General features: G+C 36.2%; 1 protein-coding gene across 7 annotated transcripts in view; it reads right to left on the reverse strand.

Annotated features, from left to right (window-relative positions):
• The window catches only part of LOC141431134 (potassium channel subfamily K member 18-like), a 358,912-nt gene that overhangs the window by 148,754 nt on the left and 187,114 nt on the right, over window positions 1-23,044 (reverse strand). Inside the window, exon 1 of one of the 7 annotated variants that reach the window (XM_074092153.1) lies at window positions 18,651-18,676. The exons of the other annotated variants lie outside the window; for them this stretch is intronic. The gene's annotated coding sequence lies outside the window, so the exon portion shown is untranslated. Of the gene's footprint in view, window positions 1-18,650; window positions 18,677-23,044 lie in introns of those variants that run through there. 7 annotated transcript variants of the gene reach the window in all.

Here is a 23,044-nt window from a genome sequence, read left to right on the forward strand (position 1 = left end):
AGCGGTTAAAATTTCAAGATTTTATCCCTATCCCTTGGGAATATCCGAATGAAAAGTAGCCCATGTTTTAATCCAGGTTATAAACTAACTTTTTGCCAAATTTTATCCAAATCCGTTCAGCCATTTCAGCATGAAGAACTCACTCACAAACTTTCGCATTTATAATATAAGTAGGATACTACCAGCGCGGCAGCGCTTCCGGAAAGACCATCATCCTACATTCAATACTTTCGCATTTATAATATTAATAAGGATAATAAATGGTTAAATATTAGCTTAAATGTTCTGGATTTATTTCATTTTTAAAACTCACCGGCATAACTAATAGTAGATTGTTCAACAAGGGACTAAAACAAGCCATAATGATACAATAAAGAGGATTAAAGTTTCTATCTATCTATCTATCTATCTACAATATGTTTAGCCACCCCAGCTTAGTTCGAGTGTCATTATGGTTGTTGAGTCTCGCGTTAAACACTCTACTTTTCACTTTGAATGCGAGGAAAAAAACGGCGTTCTGTTCAAAATTACAAAATGACATGGACATTCGAAAAAAATCAAATAGCAAAAAACTTTGTTCCGTGGTTTTTTCTTTTCTTTTATTTTTTTTATGTAAAGTGTCGCTTTTTAAACAGATTAAAAATTGAAAAATATTTAAGAACTAATTGGACTATACATAATAAAATGAATTCATCCTTAATTATAATTAAATAGATTCATATTCGTAATCATTAATTGTGTTTTTTTTTAAATATTTTTGCACAGTTGCCATTTTGAGGTTACTTCCACGCCCTAAAAATTACACACAATCATTGAAAATGGCGATAATCTTCCATTCACAAAGACCGTGTTTGGCTGTTTATGGATTTCCAAAGTAAATTAAAAAAAAACTCTAATCCCTAGAGATTAATCAGGGGGTTTAGTCCCAATATGCAAAGACTTAAAGTAACATTTTAAGAGCATGAGAAGTGAAAAAAGTAAACCACCAGATACAACCTATATTTCAACAAAACCAGTGTAATTTCGCGAGTGTCTTAAATAGTTAAAGAGGTATCTTATAAACAATGCCCTGAGCGACGTTAGGGTTCGCCGCGAACTGAAAACCTAAGGTGATCTTGAACGTTCATTCCATAATTCATGAACATTAGTCCTCTGGAGGTAACATAAGACACAAATAAATAACCCCTGGATAAGTGGGACAGCGTGCGAGATGCTAAGGTTTGTGTACTCGGTAAAATATTTTTTGTTGAATTGTCTCTAAAAATTCTCATCAAAGCCGCTTGAATTACGACTGTGCCGACATTGTGTTATCGACAGAAAGAACCGAAAACTGGATGGGGTAATTTTACATTAGTAGATTAAGACTACCCTTGATTTTAATTGATTTTATTATTGTATTATTTATTGTTGTAGCGGCAACACCAACCTTCTGCAGATCCTGATCGGTCCCATATGCCAATAGCGGCGAGTGATATAATAAAAACATACCTACTCATTTGAAATCTAAAAACAGCGTTGTTTTGAAAACAAAAAATCTTTCTTCCTTTTTTTTTGAGACGATTGCTACTGCAAATTTAAAGATCGATTATATGTAATAACAATGAAAGGTATTCTAATCTAAACCAGAATGCAATCTCAACGAACTCTATTATATACGGCTATGTCTAGAAAACCACAAGATGGCGGCACCCGCACGTAATGATATTACTCAGGAGTGCCTTGTATCTGATATCAAGTTATTGAAATTGCTATTGAAGTGCTACTATGGTACCAGGTTTTATTATGTCGCTGGTGCATTTAATTCTATAAGAATATGATATCTTTTTACTATGAGAAACTGTAATTATAGTTTCTTACTAAACATTGACCATTAGTTTTTTACCCCTGACCCAAAAAGAGGGGTGTTATAAGTTAGATGCTGATGTTTGTCTGTCTATGGCATCATAACTCTCAAACGGATGGACCGATTTCGATGCGGTTTTTTTTACGTGAAAGCGACTTTTTTGCAATGGTTCTAAGCTATGTTTGGTAAAAATCGGTCCAGCCGATTTTGAGATATTGAACTTAGAAATGAAAATATCGGGGGATTTTCAAGTGTTTTAAGTTGGCTAGTATATTTATTACAAGATTTTATTTAACCTTCCCTATTTGGTGTTGGGTCAAACCCGCAAGTTCATTTGGACCCACTTCGAGTGGGCTAATTCAAATGAAATTTAGTATACTGTAAGTTACATGACAATGCAATTAAAATCAGCAAAAAAACTTTAGTAATTTTAACAAAAACTTATCTTGATATAAATTTATGTCGCAGACATATTAATTTCATACACTAATTAATTTTACCTCCAACATCGAAAAAAAATTGAGAAAAAAAAAACTTAGCAACAACCAGTCCTTCAAAAAGGTTTATGAAATTATGCTTATGTAATAGCGTTGACTATTTTAACAAAATGCATGTCGGGAAATTTTTGGGGTGCTCACTTTGAGGACTACTAATTAGTTTCAATTAGGGCAAGGTAATAAGCACTTATTTATTTCACCAAAAAGCCACGCTTTTAACCAAGTTTGAAATTACTATTTGCAAAGCCATCTCATATATATAATTACGTAGTAATAATAAATAAAGTTGGCTAGATTAACCTGCTATTTCACTCGCATTAAGGTTTGGCCGTAAAATTATATTATAGCTCTAGCGTTCGAATTTGGTTATCGCGCGCTGTTCTCTCGGGAACTGTGCATTTTTCCGGGATAAAAAGTAGTCACTCTCTGGCCCATAAACTATCTCTATGCCAAAAATCACGTCGATACGCCGCTCCGTTTCGACGTGAAAGACGGACAAACACACACACTTTCGCATTATAATATTACCATGAATAGTAGCTTTTGCCCGCAAGTTCCTCTGTGAAGAATTATTTATACCGTGTGCTATCCCGCGGGAACTATGCAATTTTACGGGATAAAAAGTATCTGAAACAGATGAAATTACCGTGAGACTCACTCATATATAATTATAATGGATCCATAAAACCCTGCAAAACAGACACAGAATCCCCTACCGAATCGAAGTACAAGGTATTTAAGGGAAAATATTTTCGACAAAAAAAAACTTTGAATGTGAAAACTTTCTAATGATAAGAAAGGTCCAAAGTAATTAGCAACAAGAAAGACCGACTCGTTAGAACTTTTGCAGGCTTTTGACTGGATAAAATTTAAGGGTCAATCAACAAAAGGCCTCTTAAGTCTCGATTTTGATCCTTTCGCGCCAATGGTAATGTAATCGGTTCATTATTTAACTAGTCTTTACCCGCGGCTTCACTCGCTTTAACCATAAGATCTAGCAGTCAACAATAAATTCCGAGATTGTATTGAATTTCCGTGGAAATATCCAGAAATTTCACCATGATCTTCATTTACGTTGTATGGCAAACACCCGTGCAAAATTTCATGTCTATAATCTCTAAGAATATGGGAATAAAAAGTAGCCTACGTGTTAGTGCAGACGTCCAGTTATCTAGATACCAAATATAATTTAAATCTATCTAGTTGTTTTAGCGTGAAACAATAACAAACACTGTATTAAATAAATCATTAATCAGCAATACCCTTACGTCTTCAAAATACGAAGTTTGTTTCCTCGAAAAGTAGTTCCAAAACCATTCCATCAAACTAAAGCCACTTAAGACACTATCCACTCAAACGCTATCGTCACTTCCCATAATTAACAAGCTTATTGTCCTACCCTACAACAAAAAGTTTCGGGACAGCAAACAAGCCTCGATCAATCACCAACCCAGGAATTTGTACCTACATACCGGCCAAACTGTAATCTCCAACTACGCAACTTTAAAGTAGGTACGGCTTAAATGTTGCCCCTTCTCGTTCCGAAATATTTGAGCAATACCTTGTCAATACAAGGTTTATTGTTTTTATTTTGTAATCATCATCATCTCAGCCGTAGGAAGTCTACTGTTGGGCATAGGCCTCCCCCATACCTAGACCTCTAGTTGCTTCGGTTAGCAGCGGCTTGCATCCACCGTGAACCCGCGACTTTAACCAGGTCATCCGTCCATCTTGTTGGTCAGACGTCTTACGCTGCGCTTGCCGATCCGCGGTCTCCACTCGAGAACCTTTGGCCTCAGCGACCATCTGTTCTCCGTGCTATATGGCCTGCCCATTGCCATTTCAACGAGCAAATTCACTTGACTATGTCGGTGACACTTGTTCTTCTACGTGTCTCCTCATTTCTATTTTGTAATAAACAACTTAATTGTGAACTTATATCTATGAACATTATCAACTTTAATTGATTTAAACTTAGTTTTATATAAGGCTAGGCATTTTTTCTTACTGTTAACTCTCCCAGCAAAAATATATTGTAAAAAACGTGCAGTCTCGATTAAGATAATTTGTCTTTACTTAAAAAGTAGTGACACTTTATCATCGACCAAGCCTAGGCCGTGCATGTAAGAGTAAAACAGTAATTTTAGCTAAAATTTGGCCTCTTGTATCGAAAATACTATCACAGCATTATCGGTACTACTAAGACTGTTACCTACTTTCTTTCTTTTTTTCAGTTACTTTCAATAAAATCAGCCAGATTTTAGAGTTCTTATACCTTTGGCTAACCAAATAATAACAATTTCAGCTATCCATTTTATTTTTCTGAAGCGCAAAGTTACCGATCATACTTGTTGCGATTCGAGTAGGTAAGTAGTGGTTTTGTACAAAATTTTGTAGATTTTTATCAAGTTATAAATTAAAAAATTTCACCTACAACTATTTTATTATCTATTCATATACTCTGAATATCCCAAATTACAGAACCGAAACTGACTTCAGACAATAAGTTTCATCTAACATTTTGTTTACATCACAATGTAGTAGAGAAAATAAAGTTGTTTGAAACTTTCCAGTCAACACGGCGCTAGGTTTCCACTAGTCCTCTATTATGGAGCCAGAATAAGTTCTTGCACGAATGAGAACCAGCAAAGTGTACTTATTTCTTTAATCGTGATGTGTAATGCAAAGTTTGCAGGCGCAAAACGCTGTTGCACTATCCTATAACTACTAGAGAAATTTTATATAAATTCATTTTTTTAAACGAGTTCTTTTGCTAGTTAAAATGAAATGGATAATCTTGATTTGCTCCTCCGCGAAGTAGTGCGGTCACGTTATGCAAATAACCATGCCTGCGCGTTGAATATTTGTAGTCGTGTAGTTAATATTCTCGCCCTTTCTCCGTTTGGATAATCAAAGTAAACTACTTAAATGCAACCAAACCCACAACCAAAACCACAACCACTAAATAATATCAATACACCGGACATGTGTTTCAGATTTCATATTTTTCCAAAAAATTAAATAATGTAACTTCGGGTTTTTTTTTCATTTAGATATATTATATTCCTTTTTTCCTTTGAAGACTAAACACGAACTATCATGCAAAATTTGAAGTTTGTGAAACTGCTAGCAGTAGGCACCTTTGATTTTTGATAGAACTGCCGTGCTCGACTTGTCAGAGGCACAACCTTGCACCCTGTTTTCAAACTTGACATAAAATGTCAAACAAATTTCACGATACTAACGGCATCTAGCGATATTCCATCTGTCCAAGAATGCGCATTAATGATCCACGAGTACGAAACCGCGGGTAAAGCCTAGTCGAAATACAGTAGAACCAGGATGTTGATGTCGCTCGGGACTCGTTGGTTTTCTTCGTTTCCTGAATATTCAAATGAGAAAGATAAAGAAAACCGATCTTTTCTTTTGATTTCGGAACGACATTAGGAAACTAGTTTAAGGGGCTGTTCACCACCCATTGATTGATTTAATTAGACGGATAAATGTGATGCTGCCTCCGACTATTCGAACAAAACAAACAGAGACGGCATCACATTTATCCGTCAGATAATTTAATTGATGGATGGTGAAACAGAGGGTAAGTGTACTTGTCAATAATAAATGTGATGCAGTAGTGAAAGTAATTTAAGAGTGAGACAGTCAATTATCTCGAGTTAACAAAGGTAATTTGTGGCTACAGCTCTTCAATATTCAGTGGCAATTTACCAATTAGGTAGTTGCTAGGACTTTAAGCGATTAATTATTGATCAGATTCCATTTTGTGTCTAGCGTTGCGTTCATGATTAATTACTGTCGAAGTATTTGTGACGCCCAAGAAAGTTAATGGCGAAGAAGAATGTAGGTGAGAAAAGATAAATCGGATCCGATAGAAATCCGCTGTTTATAATTTCGGTGGTCAATTCGTAGTTTTGCGTTGACAATAATCGGTGTTATTTCTTTCCTGGTCGTTTCAAATTCTTCCAGGTCTTTCGAATATTTCATCAAGTGGTTAGGTTTGTTTGTTTGTACACCCTTGTAAATGTTTTTTCAGACTTTTTAATTATGGTATAAAAATGTTTCCTTCTTGATCGATTTTCAAAATTTATTGCGTTAGATGTTAACGTTTTAAACTTTCGTGATTCTCACTCATAGTCAAAATACCACAAACGGGACTTATCACGCTATTATTACACAAGTAATATTTACCTCGACGTTTCGGCAACGTTACAGTTGCCGTGGTCACGAGTAGACTGAAGTGTGGGGTGTCAAGTCTGCCTAGCAGCGCGAGTTCTTCGAACTACCCGCACTTGATCACTAATAGTGCCGGCACTAATAATAATCATAGCGTGATAAGTCCCGTTTGTGGTATTTTGACTATGCGTTAGATATTGTGAAAATCTTTAGGGCCTACGCTAGCGGACGCAGACGCGACGCGTGCAGTTAGCGCTGCTCATACCTACTATTTGTCAAGAGGCGTCACAGATATAGATTACACTAGATAACGCAAACACCTCAATCTGTATGAAAACCAACCGTGTCATTATATCTACTGTGACATCTCAAGAGCGAATTAGCGATGTCAATTCCCTGATGTCCGCGCAAAATCGATTCAAATGCGCCGCCCGCCTGCGCCGTGGGGCTCGAGTCAGTCACTAGTCATGATTAGTCCGTTAACAGTCAGTCTTTGTATGGGGCAAACTCCGACGTTTGGTCGGGGTTCGTACACGCAAAGTATGTAGATGCATTTGCGTAATCTAGTGTAATCTATATCTGTGAGAGGCGTCTTGTCCACCCGCTCCATGCAAACCGCGTCAGCTAGCATAAGGCTACGTACACACTATGCGGCTAACCGTGCGGTTTTGGCGCGCCGTCCCTCTTCAAAGTATCGCTACGACGCGCGGTTGGCCGCATAGTGCATGCGTAGCCTAAGCCCTTAGAAAAATACTTAAGCACCTACAGTTTAAACATTAACTCTCTAATGGCACAACAATATGCTACATAAGTTTGAAATATTATTGTTGGTGATTGTACTATTCAAAATGACCTCTGAATATTTTTCTGCATTCTGCTAGTTACGTTATGTAGACTTTTGATGCCAACCCTCCATTATACTCTATCTCCATTAATTCTATTAACTCTGACCAATACTCAGTTGGTTTACGGTGTCAAAGTTGCCACAGCAATAAATAATTTAATGTTAACCAGTTGTAAAGTTGAACCTGATCGTTGGGAGTTTTACTTTGGACTTAGTTTATTCATCTCTATTCGAGCACAGTTTGAAACAGAACAAATTGCTCGGGCCAATTTTGTACCCGAATTTATTGAGTGGAATTTATTGGTGACTAACCAAGTCAAATTTTATTTGGTCTTTGAACTAAGTATAGTAGTAGTAGTAGTAAAGTTCTGCTGTGAAGTAATTTTCAAACCTTTGAATGAAACAGTCGATTGTTTATTATGTTTTTGAATTAGTACCTATTCTTCTATGTACAGGTCGATTCACAAGAGCCGGCACAAATGGATTAACCGAAAGCAATGTCACTTAGACATTTTGTTAGGAAAATGACAGCTGCATGACATTGACACATTTGTGTGAAGTGTATTCCAATAGGTAACAAACACACAGATACTCATTCAATCCATTCGTGCCAGCTCTTGTCAATCGACCTGTCTATGAAACCAACTGAATCCTGACCCACTGTGGAACTTTTTCGTAGAAAAAATCATAGTGACATCGCATTGCTTGACAAGGGAATTCATTATGACACGTACTGTGAGGACGTTGTATGGTGGGTCAGGAATAATTTCCTTCGCTCCTTGGTTCGACTGTACCAAGTACCCATAGCACAAGCTTTTAACAGGTTTTTTTTCGGATCTCCAGAATTATAATCAACTAGCTTATGCCCGCGACTTCGTCTGCGCGGATCTAGGTTATCGTACGGTGGCGTCCTCTACCGGAATAAAAGGTATCCTATGTTGATCCTTGGGGCTCAAACTATCTCTATACCGAATTTCATCAAAATCGGTTCAGTGGTTTCGACGTGAAAGTGTAACAGACAGATAGACAGACAGAGTTACTTTGGCATTTATAAAATTAAGTAGGGATTTTCTAGATTAAATGATTTACGCGTACCAAGCCACGGGAGAAGACAGTAAATGATAATTAATTTAACACATGTTCAGCAGTTATTGAAAAAAAATATCTACCTACTTACAGACAATAAAATAAAACGCTCAGAACTTGAAGACAATGTTAATTGTAACGTCTCAAAAAGCTAATAAGATTCGAGTGGGGAAAAGTCTTGTAATTAAAGAATATTCTCCATCTTTGTGGGTTCAGATTACCGGTTCGAGTGCTTCGAGTGGAATGAAACCGATATTTTTTGTAATTTAATTAGACTCTATGAAGACTTCAACTTGAAATCGTATCGAGTTTTTAAGAAAGGGTTTCACTTTTACCTGTATTACCGGAACTTAATTATTTATTCAAGTTAAATATTTTTTTCCTTTTTTTTAGATCTTGTTAATTTTTACGACAGGGAGGCTAATACGTCAGTGGCGAAACTAGTGAATGTGCTAAGAGACTAATAAGGGAAATTCCCCCCCCCGTTCTTCTTCTAAAAATCTAAATTCTTTCTTGATAAATACAAAAACAGTGAGTGAACTATAGCTAAATTCAGGTCATAACAAGCATTTGCTAATTTTAAGTTCAGGATAGTTGTATCTATGTAAATAGACATTATTTAGTTAGATATTATTACATTTCAATGTTACTTTGTAAATAAGTCTAATAATAAAATGCATGTTCATAATTTTTGTTTAGTTACACTGTATTTCTTCTAATTTACAGAAAAATGTTATTAGAATGTAATCGTGAAACTATTAAAAAGATATTACACCCAATACAATAAAATTCCCAAACTATATCCCTCCCGTTAATCAGCTTATTTCGATGGCGTCACACTCCCAACAGTTAGAAGACGTCCGTCATTTTAATCAATTTAATGGCTCGGATCACCAGACCACGAGAAGATTAAGTGCTTCCCAATAACATCACCCAGAAATGGCTCAAGTTCCTTAAGTGGATAGTTTGTCCGTAAATTTTAGTTTGTCTTTACTCTTGAATGTTGTTCTTAAACATGCATCAACGTTGCTAAGCCAGTTGGGAAAGTTAGGCCTATGGGCAAGCTTTGTTTTGATTGGAAACAAACATAAATCCAGTAGAATTGCTTTCAGTGGTCATAAATTAACAATAATGGCAGTTGTTATTTTGACCACAATAAACCCATAGCTTGGAAGAAACCAATATTGCCAAAATACGAAACTGCCGGTATAGTTATAAGTCATTTAAGCTAGTTTAGCAAAAATTACGGAAAATTCCGGCATTCTGTAGAAGTAAAATTGCTGTAGGTCCTTATAGATAAATCCAGCAATACTGTTCCGAATGCTCAGCCAACAGTCCTAAAAATAAAAAAAGTTAATTTCTTATAATCCAAAGTCTTCATTTAGTTTAACTACACTTGCTCATACTTAATTAATATTAAGGAATACATTAAGTTGTGACAATGACACTAATTTAATAAGTAACAATGACAAAGTAAGCAATTTTATACGGTAATTAATAGCTCATTTCTGAATGTACCAGAAACGTTAGTTGCTCTAGAAACATGTGTAGCCTCATTATTTCGAAACAACACTATTGAAAACTTCAGAGCAACTTGAGGCGGTCCCTTTTCAGAATTAAAGGGTAAACTCATTAAATTAGTGGCTCCCTAAATTAATTAAGTGCAAAGTTTAGACAGGCTAGTTGCTACGATCGTTGAGCTATTGTTTTATTTCTGTTCCAGTTAATTGACTGAGGCCTACCCAGAACTTACAGTCCACTAGATCACCCTACATTTATCAGTTTAAACCACAGTGTAATTTTCTGCCAACGCGTGTGCATAAAAGGGGCATGTAGGAAAAGGTGGTCAGAATCATAAAAAAATAGTTTAAACATTACTCTTAATGTTTGTTTTTACAGCGGGTACCTATTTATTTGTAATGTTACTTTAGGGTTAACGTTGCTTTAGGGGCACATAATTTTATATGTTAGTGATCATGCGAGAGCCATGCGTACGAGAACGGCACGATCGCCAGGGATCAAGAAAGACTACTTTATAAAAAAATATGCGCATGACGTCTCCGTTTAACTTAATTCTCTAAGCTTGAAGGCGTGTGCAACCTGTTAAAAAAAATAGATCTAGCAGTTGAATTAAAATTCCCTGATTTCGAGAAAAATGTCGTGAATATTCCCAAAAATAACATCGTGGTCTTTGCAAGGCTAGCAACTCAGATTGAACTCATAGTATATGACGAACCAATGTTCTATGAGTACCTGCTTAATAAAGGGATGTAAAAAGATACATGTATTTGTAAATTAAACCGTTTGTGAAATCATGTTGATGTTATTAAGTAAAAGATATTGTAAATGTAAATTATTACAACTATGTTCTTAGTCGAATCACTGTTGAACCATTGTATTATATAATAATTCGTGTGTTCTTGGTTAGGATATTACAATGTGGCTAATTGACATGATCTCAAGGAGTAATAAGGTAAAGTATTTAGCCGCGACAACACGACACCGTTAATTGATGTAACATGCCCAAAGCATCTCTAGGTATTAGTAGTGATTTATAATAGGTGAAAAACTTTATTAAATGACCTGTTGTAGTAACGTGTCCGTAGAGATAATTTGCTGTTCCACATTCGAAGAATGACTTAAATACCATATTCATTTTGTGTACTATTACATACAACAGATAGTTTATTTAAGTTTTTCACCTTCTTCTTCATTAATGTTGCGTAAAAAATATCCGTCTGAAATAGGGAATATTACTGCAATGTTCTGCCGTCAGAATGCAGCACTAGCACAAACCGTAAACAGATTTTTGAATGTTTTAAATGTCCGCAGGATGCCATAATAATATCATATTAATATCATTTTTTTAGAAATATAGCTCTATCGTTACTATCGATGTAAATATCATGTTATTTTGTAATATGTCATGATCCGTCAAGGCGACATACTATAAAGAGAACAACTGACGTTGTCATGGCGGTTTGTTTACGGTTCGTGTTAGCAGAGCTTTGCGTAATATTCCCTATTTAATGACCCAGCGGTTGAAATTGGGATAATATTATTCCTGATCTCGAGAGAATATCTCACTTATAATATACCTCATATTCTGTAGGAGTAGAATAACCACTCAAACTTTTGGTAAATTACAAAAGCTAGTCCAAAGAGCGGTCAGCAATAAATCGCAATTTTATCTCATACAAGCAAACAGCTCTCACCAATAAATCCACTAAGATAATAAATTCTCTTAGGCCTATTTTTATTTTCAAATTTCATCACGATTTATGTTACCTGAGATTCCGAAGCGACGGGGGCTTCAACTTTGTTAATTTTGGTGAAAGTTGGGCTCGGGGGGGTTATTACGTAGGCAGCGAAACGTACGATTAGGAATTTTAAATTTTTCGGTTTTCGGCCGCTTCTTTTAGTTGCCAGCATGAGTGGCCAGTATTTTGAGACCGTATACAGAAGTAACTCTATAGAGTACGGACTATCCAATTCTGTAGCTCATTAATGATTTTGTCACGTAAACTCTACGAACAAATAATATCAGGAAGCGTAACTCCGAAAAAATTCCACACAAAAAGACTTATGATTCAAATACGAATCAATTTCGAGGTTGCAAATAAACGTGCTTGTTGATTGGTTAAAATTGAGAAAGAATGCAGGGATTGGTTGGCTCGCGTGATGCCTATAATTGATCCTTAATCGTTAATTTATTGTAACTTCGATTGCACAGTCGAGTCGATTCGAATTTAAAGAAAGAAAGAAAGAAAGAAAATATATTTATTCACAACACACGACACAACAATAGTATTAAGTACAAATAGACAACACGAAGGAAAGTATGTGTCATTGCAGTTGTGAATCGGACACTCAATGGCGTAATAGTATCAGCTTTATACTCTACTATATGTAGATAAGAAAAAATGGGTCCCTGGTCGGCTGACATGAAGGCCTTCATGGGAGCCATGTCGTCCCGGCTGATAGAGACCTCAGGAGACCCCAGAGATGGCGCTTACCTCTCCCAGCGAATTTCTCTAACTGTACAGAGAGGTAATGCCGCCAGTGTGTTGGGGTCTATGCCGCAGGAGGGCCTCCTAGATGGTGTTTTCTTTTTATAGTTAGGTATATTTATGTTGTTTTTATTAATTTTGTTTCCTATCATATTATTGTATCTTGTGTTGTGTATAATCTTCTATATATAAATAAAAATGTAATAATGTTATAATTATATCAAGTGGCAAAAAAAAAACTTAAATGAGTAATAAATAACTGACTAATAAATAACTGAAATGGTAACAAAAAAAAAAAAAAAAAAGAAAAAACTGAAATTACCTAACCCCAGTGACACTTTTCCATGTACAGTCGACCAATTTGAATCATGACCCAGGGTGAAACCTTTGTGCTACTAATGTTATGTTGACATCTCATACTTTTTGTAGGAAATCATAGTGAAATTGATTGTTAAAAGGTTCCAACCTGGGTCATGCATGATTCAATTTGTTCGACTGTACCTAACACAAAATATATCCCATAGCAATACTCAGGTTAAAAAAGCCTGCTTAGATCTATTTTTATAACAGTAGACGACGATACGCTTATTTAACCAATGAACATTAACCTTATTTATATTTGTGTTGATATAAAATTCTATTTCAAGCATTGGAAAGGTCGAGCCCAACAGACGTAAATAAAGTATAAATTACAGATGATTGTTTTAATGCCTGAACCGCATGTTGCTTAATAGAGTTATAATGAAATTAAATGAATAATTGTCATTACTGGCCATTCAATGAGCCTGTTCCTTTAAAAGGTTAAAAAAAAACACCACAAATACACACAAATTTTGATTTCCCTATGGCCAGTCATTTAAATAAAAAAGTGAATAGAATGAGTAAAAATATCACAACATGAATTGACATGCCCACTAAACATTGTGCATTAGTGAGTTCCGCTTCAGACAGTTCAATACATACAAAGATAATGGTGTTAAATTGGTACCGTCTACAAAACTTTACACTGACAAGCACAATTATTGTTTGAGCTGTGTTTATTGCATAAGCAACTATTATACTTAAACAAAAGTATTTCCTCAAACATGCAATGACATGTTTATGTTGTGTTCCTTAAAATAGGCTTCAAAGCATACCGTTACAGGCCTATTTACGGACCGAAATCCAAACGTGGTGATTTTGACATAAGGAAAAAAAAGGAAAGCAATAATCACTTATATACTAACATAGTAGTTATAATTAAAGTCTGGAACAATTTTAATTGTCTTAGGAATAAAACATTGATTTCTAGGAGCTTTAAATTATTTTAATGCGTGTTTGAGAAAAGCACTGTACCAGCCTCGGCGTGAAAGAACTTGCCAGCGTATACCTACCTATCCTAATATGTACGTCCTCAGCCTGCAAGCCTTTCTTTTCCTTTCCATATTAGGTATATATTTGATAAGATAAAAAATTAACTAGCAGTGATGGCTAACCTTTCTACGAGCAAATTTCTAGTTCCAGGAATAGGTAAACTAAGACATTTTAAATCTACCTAAATACCTACCTAATAATATTTTTGTGTCTTGTGTTGTGAATAAATGTATTTTTCACTTCTCATGCTCATAAAGTTCGTGTTTATGCTGGATTTAGGCGACATAAAAAAACTTTTTATTTTATGCACAAGTGCAGAAAGTAAAATCTTCGTCTAAGGCACAAACAAAAAAGTTTAATTTATTTTTATAATTATTTTTAATTTGTATAAAACTAAAAAACAATGAAATAGTTCAATAAAAATAAATTAGTAAAACTAAACATTTATGAATTATAATTATTAGTAACTAGCTGGCCCGCAAACTTCGTTCTGCCTTAAAATCAATTTATATTGTGTTACCTTATTAGCCATGTACTTTTTTTTATAGTGAGGAATCAATGCGAGCACGCAAGCGAGGGAGCAAGCATGCATGCAAGCCAGTATGCAAGTAACCATGCACGCAAGCGAGCATGCAAGCAAGCATGCAACCAAGTATGCAAGCAAGTATGTATGCAAGTAACAATGCATGCAAGCGAGCACGCAAGGAAGCATGTATTCAAGCAAGCATGCAAGCAAGCATGCAAGCAAGCATGCAAGCAAGCATGCAAGCAAGCATGCAAGCAAACATGCAAGCAAGCATGCATGCAAGCATGCAGCAAGCATGCAAGCAAGCATGCAAGCAAACATGCAAGCAAGCATGCAAGCAAGCATGCACGCTAGCGAACATGGAGGCATGTTACCAAGCATGCATGCAAGCAAGCTTGGAAGCAGGCATGCAAGCTTGGAAGCAGGCATGCAAGCATGCAAGCAAGCATGCAAGAAAGCATGCACGCTAGCGAACATGGAAGCATGTAACCAAGCATGCATGCAAGCAAGCATGCAAGCAAGCATGCACGCTAGCGAACATGGAAGCATGTAACCAATCATGCAAGCAGGCATGCAAGAATTCAAGCAAGCATGCAAGCAAGCATGCACGCTAGCGAACATGGAGGAATGTTACCAAGCATGCAAGCATGCAAGCAAGCATGCGCGCTAGCGAACATGGAGGCATGTTACCAAGCATGCATGCAAGCAAGCTTGGAAGCAGGCATGCAAGCTTGGAAGCGGGCATGCAAGCATGCAAGCAAGCATGCAAGAAAGCATACACGCTAGCGACATGGAAGCATGTAACCAAGCATGCATGCAAGCAAGCATGCACGCTAGCGAACATGGAAGCATGTAACCAAGCATGCATGCAAGCAAGCATGCAAGCAAGCATGCACGCTAGCGAACATGGAAGCATGTAACCAATCATGCACGCTAGCGAACATGGAGGCATGTTACCCAGCATGCATGCAAGCAAGCATGCAAGAAAGCATGCACGCTAGCAAACATGGAAGCATGTTACCAAGCATGCATGCAAGCATGCAAGCAAGCATGCAAGAAAGAATGCACGCTAGCGAACATGGAAGCATGTAACCAAGCATGCATGCAAGCAAGCATGCACGCTAGCGAACATGGAAGCATGTAACCAAGCATGCATGCAAGCAAGCATGCAAGCAAGCATGCACGCTAGCGAACATGGAAGCATGTAACCAATCATGCACGCTAGCGAACATGGAGGCATGTTACCCAGCATGCATGCAAGCAAGCATGCAAGAAAGCATGCACGCTAGATAACATGGAAGCATGTAACCAAGCATGCAAGCAGGCATGCAAGAATGCAAGCAAGCATGCAAGCAAGCTTGGAAGCAGGCATGCAAGCTAAATAAATTAATGGATAAATAGATTAAATCAAAACACAAAATAAATCAACCAGTCAATGTAAATTGAGGAACGTAAACAAATTTGTTTTTAAATAATTTATTAAATCAGGCGTTACTTTGCGGAGGTCCATATCAATGAACTAAAATAATTTCCTTGCTCACCCGCGACCTTACGATAGCTAAGCTTATGCAAAATATGCGTGTTCATGCAGTTCATCCACCTCCACACTGTAAGAACACACACAAATCACACAAACCCATCCATCACCACCACCACACTACACTCGTAAGGTCGCGGGTGAGCAAGTAAATTATTTTAGTTCATTTAAATTTGTTTTTGTTATTATTTAGTAGGTAGTATTAAGGTACTCATGTCATAAAACTCATTTACTCGGCAATCTTCGTTCCACTTTAAACGAAAAAAGTAGTGTACGAAAAAAAATGGAAGAAAACGTCCCTATTTCAGACACTATAGGTCCAAACATCTTCCAGCCAAGCAAGCAAGCATGCAAATGCAAAATAAGGGGATTAATAAAACAAAACGCCTAAATAAAATTGAGTAGCAAACATTCGCATCACTCCGCATTTTACTAAAACCCACAGGTGATGCATTAATTACCGCACTTCCATACTCGCATTTTCTTTTTCCCAGCAATTTTTCCAGTTTTTCTCTTCATAAAAACCTTCCCTAGACTTTAACGATGATATGAAAAAAAAAATAGCTGAATTGGTCCAGCCGTTCTCGAGTTTTGCGCTTAGCAACACATTTTACGATTCATTTTATTTATATAGATGCCTGAAAAATAAAAGGTACCTACCTAGTAAGTGAACAAGGTTTCCACTGTCGTTATTTCATCTCCTCGCAATCAAAGTGAAAAGCAGTGTAAAACTCGAGCATTAAACCCATTTTCCCCTCGACGTGTCTATCCACCGTAAAATGGCTCGTTTTATGCTCTTGTTGTACAATCTACTATTCATTCTTTCAAATCCTAGAGAAGATGATCTGATTTCACCGTGAAAATGAAAGGTTAGGTGGTATCCCTATACAGCACGCACAATCAGAGGATTGGCAAAGACTCAGGAACGATTGCTGGCCCCAAAAAATTCTATTCCAGCTATTGAAATGAAGTGAAATTGTTTATTTACAAGTGTGTTCTAATTACAGTACATTCAAAGCAAAGTAACGCTTATCGGGAAAACTGTAATGAAATATCTACTACAAAAATCAGAAAGCATGTACCTATGTACTTAACTACGTACACAACATACTTCTGATAAAGCTTTATAATAGTATATATTCCCTTGTGTCACGTACCGCCAACTTTAACGATTGTCTGAACTTTAGCCCAAAGGGACCCGTTTACCCTTGTACCTTTGTTTTAAAGAGAAGTGTACTTGTACTAAAATTAGGCTTAGGAGACACTGTGACACTTCATATGGCTCCTTCTTAAGTTTGGCCTTGTAGTTATTTAAGAAATATTTCTGCAGATGAGGCGGGATGGTGAGACAATCTAAACGCGAAGCCGACGTTGAGTAGCGTACGTTGGTAGCATGACGTAAGGTTGTGTTGCTCTGAAGATTAGCTCTGGTTGACTTTGATACGTGCCAGTGTTGTGGTAGTAGTTAACAAAAAGTAAAATTAGCAAAAAAAAGCTAGAATAAAAAATGAATTTTTCACCAAAAGCTTATTACAAAACACCCCGCTATTTATATTGTACGTAACAAACTGGCACTTATTCGTAAGAGTTCGTTTATAAAAACTAGCCACACCGCTAGTAAAAAGTAACCTACGATACACTTGAATACCTATCGAACGTTTCAATTCCAAACAACGGCCACCATTGGCCATCACTGTCGCGATTAGGCGTTTTTCCAAAGGCCTATCTCGCTTTCCGCCGACATGTCGGACATTTAATTAATCCCCGCCAAAGTCAGGCCGCTGTAAAGGCCGGAACAATTTATCAACGAGTGGCCAGACGGAGTAAATGACGGAAATGTGTGATAAATCCTGTTGATAATTGCGTTAGAAATTGAAAATCGATTGCAGCGAATTCGATGTTTGAATTTACACGACGCTTTCGAGGCTTTCCTTGGGTTTTTGTGCTTCATGGAATTGAGGTACGGCTACGAATAAGATAATAAAGCAGGAATTGTAACTACGTTAGAAAAATGGCTTTGCGAACACGGGTTTTCAAACCGTGGTCTGCACGTCATTTGTCGTGCATCTGACATTGCATCACGCGCGCAAACCAATCCCTGCTTTGTTTCTGCATTTTAACCAGTCAACAAGCACGTCTAATTGCAACCTCGAAAATGATTCGTATTTAAATCATAAGTTACTTTTTGTGTGGAATTTGTTCAGAGTTACGCTTCTTGACTTAATGTTTATTCGTAGGATACAGGTTCTGATTTACTTGCGCCGAGTGTACTTTCATGACCTTTGCTGTTGGATTTTAGGTGTGTTAGAGTTTAGGTGTTTATACTTTTCGATCATTATCCTCGATGTTTATATAAAAATGATAGGTTCGTCCGTTGCCTTTTAGACCTCAAAGCAGAAAATAGAAGCCCTGCCTTAGCCTTATAAAAACAGAGGGAATAATATTAAATTAGAGTCTGTTAAAATTGTATAATAGATACAATAGAGACACTTATTAGAAGCTTAACATTTGTAGACATAGTACAAATTTAGTTGCTATAATAATCGTCATGCTGATTCATTAAAACGTAGCTTGGATACACAATATACGGTCGCTTGAAAAGTATTTATTAGGCGCTTGAAATTATTATTAATTAAATAGACAATATAATTAAATTTGAAGGCAGAAATGACAGTTTAAAGAAGTTGCGTTAATTACAACCCGTTAAATAATACTACCTATACGTTAACTCCAAATCTAACATACCTACTAGTAATTACTTACTTAACGAAGTACCATGAGAAGATTACCTGGAAAACAGAAGTATTTTTAAATATTTTTTTTACCCTGTCAGAGATTAATTTTCAGCCGTCTTGTTTTCATTAAAAAGTATATTAAAATGTTAAAAAGTCCTTTAAAAAACAAAACCCTTTAAATTTGAAGCGGAAAAAAGTAAGGCCACAGAGCCGCCGCAACCTACTTCCGTAGTTTTAATGATCCATCAGGCTTTAGAAGATGGATGCATTAAGGCAAACGCTCAATTTAATTTACACACTAGCTTTTGGCCGCAAATTTGAAAGAAAAATACGGCTACCTTCTGTCAGAAACTTGCTTGTAATGTGTCAACTTCCAAATTTGGTGATAATGACTCAATTAGGAATTTTGGTCAATGTGTACGTTTCAAATTATACATACGAGTACGAATGGAATACAAGGCAATTTTGCGGTCATTACCGGAGTATCATCTAAAATGTACTTAACAAGTAATTAAGTTAGCACTTGAATTCTTCGTGTACTGCCCTATCTACATAATTAGTTACTTACCTAAATTTCGCGCAAAATAATATTTCATAATTAATTAATTTGACCGTAGATATATACAGATTATTTTTATTTTTTGTTAAATTAGTCTAAATTATATGTTCAGCTGTAATTAGGTTTCGTACATAATTGAATTTACGTATTATAAATCTATGCATACAGACCTATAGAAATGGGTTTCAGAATTTTATTTTCAGTTGAATTATTTTAACTGTCGAAGCCGTGGTGGCCTAGTGGTTTGAACTATCGCCTCTCACAATCACATTGCTTGACAAGGGAATTCATTGTGACTTTTATGGTACTGTGAGAACGTTTTACGGTGGGTCAGACAGACAACGGGAAAATACTTAAGTAAACAGAAACGTACCTACTTAAATAAATATTATAAACCCAAAACTCGAGAACAGACATTCGTATTTTTCATTCAAGTAACTGCCCCGACTTTCGTAGTCAGGTTCCACTAGACTATCTGATCGTCTGATTTGCACAGGCAGGAATAAAAAAAACCGGCCAAGAGCGTGTCGGACACGCCCGAAATAGGGTTCCGTAGCCATTACGAAAAAAATAAGTAATATTTTACTAAGGATTTCGTATTTTGTACGGAATATTCCAAGTTTAGGTATATTTATTTTATACCTTAGGCTGCTATTTACTCTTAAACTACTAATAATTCTCAAGAAAACTTGACCGTTATAGTTTTCCTTGTAAGTTTGATATACTTAATACCATCCTGATTTTTTTCAAATTTTTCCACCCACCGGTTTAGATTTTAGAGGGGGGGGCGCTCGATTTTAATGAAAATTTGCACTTTCAAGTTGAATATTTTGCAAACAAATCACTGAATCGAAAAATCGTTTTAGCAACCCCCTAATGCTTTTAAAAGACCTATCCAACAATACCCCTCACTACAAGGTTGGATGAAAAAAAAATCCCCCCCACTTTACGTCTATGGGAGGTACTGTAAAAAAATATGTTTTTTAATTTTTATTGTACCATTTTGTCGACATAGCTTACATATATATAGGTGCAAAATTACAGATTTCTAGCATTGATATTCCCTGAGCAAAGCCGGGGACGGACAGACAGACAGACAGACATGGCGAAACTATAAGGGTTCCGTTTTTGCCATTTTGGCTACGGAACCCTAAAAACCAGGTATTAATGTTATTAAATTACACATTTCAATATAACACTCGTTTTTTTTTCGGGTGAAACACTAGCATTAGGTACCTTAGATAAGCAGCAAACATTGTTATCCTTAATATCTAAAATAAGACATTTTACATAACGTCAACCTATCATATTTTCATGGTACGAAAACAAGTGTTATTACGGGCTTTCGTGTTGGCGTAGTGACATCGGATGGACATGTTTTCCAAACATGAACTTGTCAATGTTAGAGCCACATGAAAAACATATTTTAGTATATCATAACGTATTACTTACCTCTTTTTTAGCCTATTGAGCGTCCCACTGTTGGGCAAAGGCCTCTTCTTCTTTCAGCGTAATAATGAAGGGAATGTTAACTTATAATGTTAGATTTCTTATAACTTTCCGATTATGTATTGAGGCTCTCCTGTTTTGGAGATGTTTTGACTAGGGGGATATTTTTTAAGATTGTTTTTTTGGAATCTTTTTGTATTTTTATTTCAATTCCAAATTTTTACTTTTACGGTCATCCCGTAATACCTAAATTGAAAATACAAACTGAAATATAGATGCACCAAAAAACCAGAAAAATAAGACCATCACTGGGAATCCAACCCAGGTCCTCGGTATTCCGTATCGCGTGCTATACCTCTATATATATATTATATGGATATTTTTTCACAATTCCTTTAAAGCTATTTATTTTGATTTTTCAGGAAAATTTATATGTGTGCCAAATCGTTTTAGTTTTGGGACAAATCAACTGTGACAGACGGACAGACTCGGTCAAGCTGGTGGTTGGTTGGTCGGTGTTACTCGGACAAGTAGCATTGCTCAGTGTCTGTGGCAGACAGGTCACATTGGGCAGAGGTGACCTGGCTGATCCTTTGTAACGACAAGCATAAATAACAAAAAATAATGTGGATATTACGAACGATCAACAGTCAATAGTTAGGAGTACATTATGTTAATAAAAACCTTCTGTATACCGTTACGTAGTAGTTAGTATAAAATAAAGTCGCTTCCCACCGTCTGTATGCTTAGATTTTTTTTAATAAGCGATGAATTGAAATGCAGTGTTCACCACCGGTTAGATAATTTTTCACGGAAGGTAATAATATGACTAATATGACACACACTTAGCGCAGGTATAATTTTTGGAAAATGAAGGTGGCTTTGATTAGAGACCTTTTTTTAGTTGTACCCGTGCGAAGCCGGAGCAGGTCTAGTAATAGTAAGAGTACAAAAATCAAAGTCCCCCAGCTGGCCAGCTCGTACTATTGGATTGGATCTAATAATCTGACATTTTGGGTACCTAGTTATTTTAAAAATTCCCACGGGATAATGAGTTCTGCTGTCAAAGTGCGCAACCATATCTAAACTAAGGTAGACTTCACAAAATAGCTGATATTATATTTTGTATGTTTTCAACTACAAAAACAAAACCGGCTAAAATTTTATAAAATTATAGAACCTACTTTCAAAATTTCACGAAAATCGGTTAAGAATTTGTAGAGGAGAACCACTGCTCTCCGTCACTGGACATCCGGATAGATAGATATACGAGTATGAAAGCATTATTTGGCCAAGTTGAAACGGAGACGCTTTCGCACTCACTCAATCAAAAATACTAAATGAAAAAGTTTGAAATTTAATATAAATTACAGTCAAAGTAAGAAGGGAACAGATGCTACAATATAGCTACCTGAATACAGTCACTCGATTAATGAACGGAACACGTGTCGGAATAACAGCTAGGTCGTGTCAGCTCAAGTGTACACAGGCCATGTGCATAATGTCAAAGCGATGTTGCGGATGGCAATCAAGGCAACAACACACACGTGAGTTAAGTTTTCCAATGAACTATAAACAACTAGCTTTTGCCTGTGGCTTCGCTCGCGTTAATTTAGGCTGGGTGCTAATGAGTTAGTGAGTCAGGTCTTCTCTTTTATATATATATAGATTACGAGTATAAGCCTAAAAAAAATTATGATTCCAGCTTCAAAAATGACGGACTTTTATCAATGATATTTATTAGTATTGCTCCTTGTTTATATCTAATATCATTGACTTTTATACAAACTTTGAACTCCCTTTTACATCCCTTAAGGATGTTATTTCGAAAAGTCCTTTCTTATTCCTTGTTTTCACAACACCTGTGAAAAAAACCAGCTTTCTAGGTCCATAGGCTTAGTTAAGGTTGGGCGTTGGACTGAAAGTCAGGTCTTCACTTTTCATAATATATAAGTAGATACTTTGCTCACCCATGAAGTTACGATAGCTACGTCTATACAACAAATGTGTGTTCATGCAGCTCTTCCACCTCCACACTGTAAGACCTTTCGTGCCTTCGTTTTCGTACAATTGCACCCATTTTTAATGTGAAATTTGTAAGTAAATTATTATAAACAGGTATTAAAAATAGGAAAGTGACTTTTTATTGTTCAATTTATTCTTTCTATTTTTGTAATTGTTCAAAAGGCGCAAGGTGTGGATAAAAACCGATAGTTTTAAAAATATTTCAAATCTTAAGAAATCACTGTTTTCTTTCTGATTCTATTATTTGTACACACTCAGCCAGCAGGACGTCAAATTAAGATTGGTTTTTTGGAATCTTTTTGTATTTTTTATTTCAATTCCAATTTTTTTTACTTTTACGGTCATGCCGAGGACCTGGGTTCGATTCCCAGCGCTGGTCTTATTTTTCT

This window comes from Choristoneura fumiferana, chromosome 9, assembly GCF_025370935.1.
Source record: "Choristoneura fumiferana chromosome 9, NRCan_CFum_1, whole genome shotgun sequence".
NCBI lineage: Eukaryota > Metazoa > Arthropoda > Insecta > Lepidoptera > Tortricidae > Choristoneura > Choristoneura fumiferana.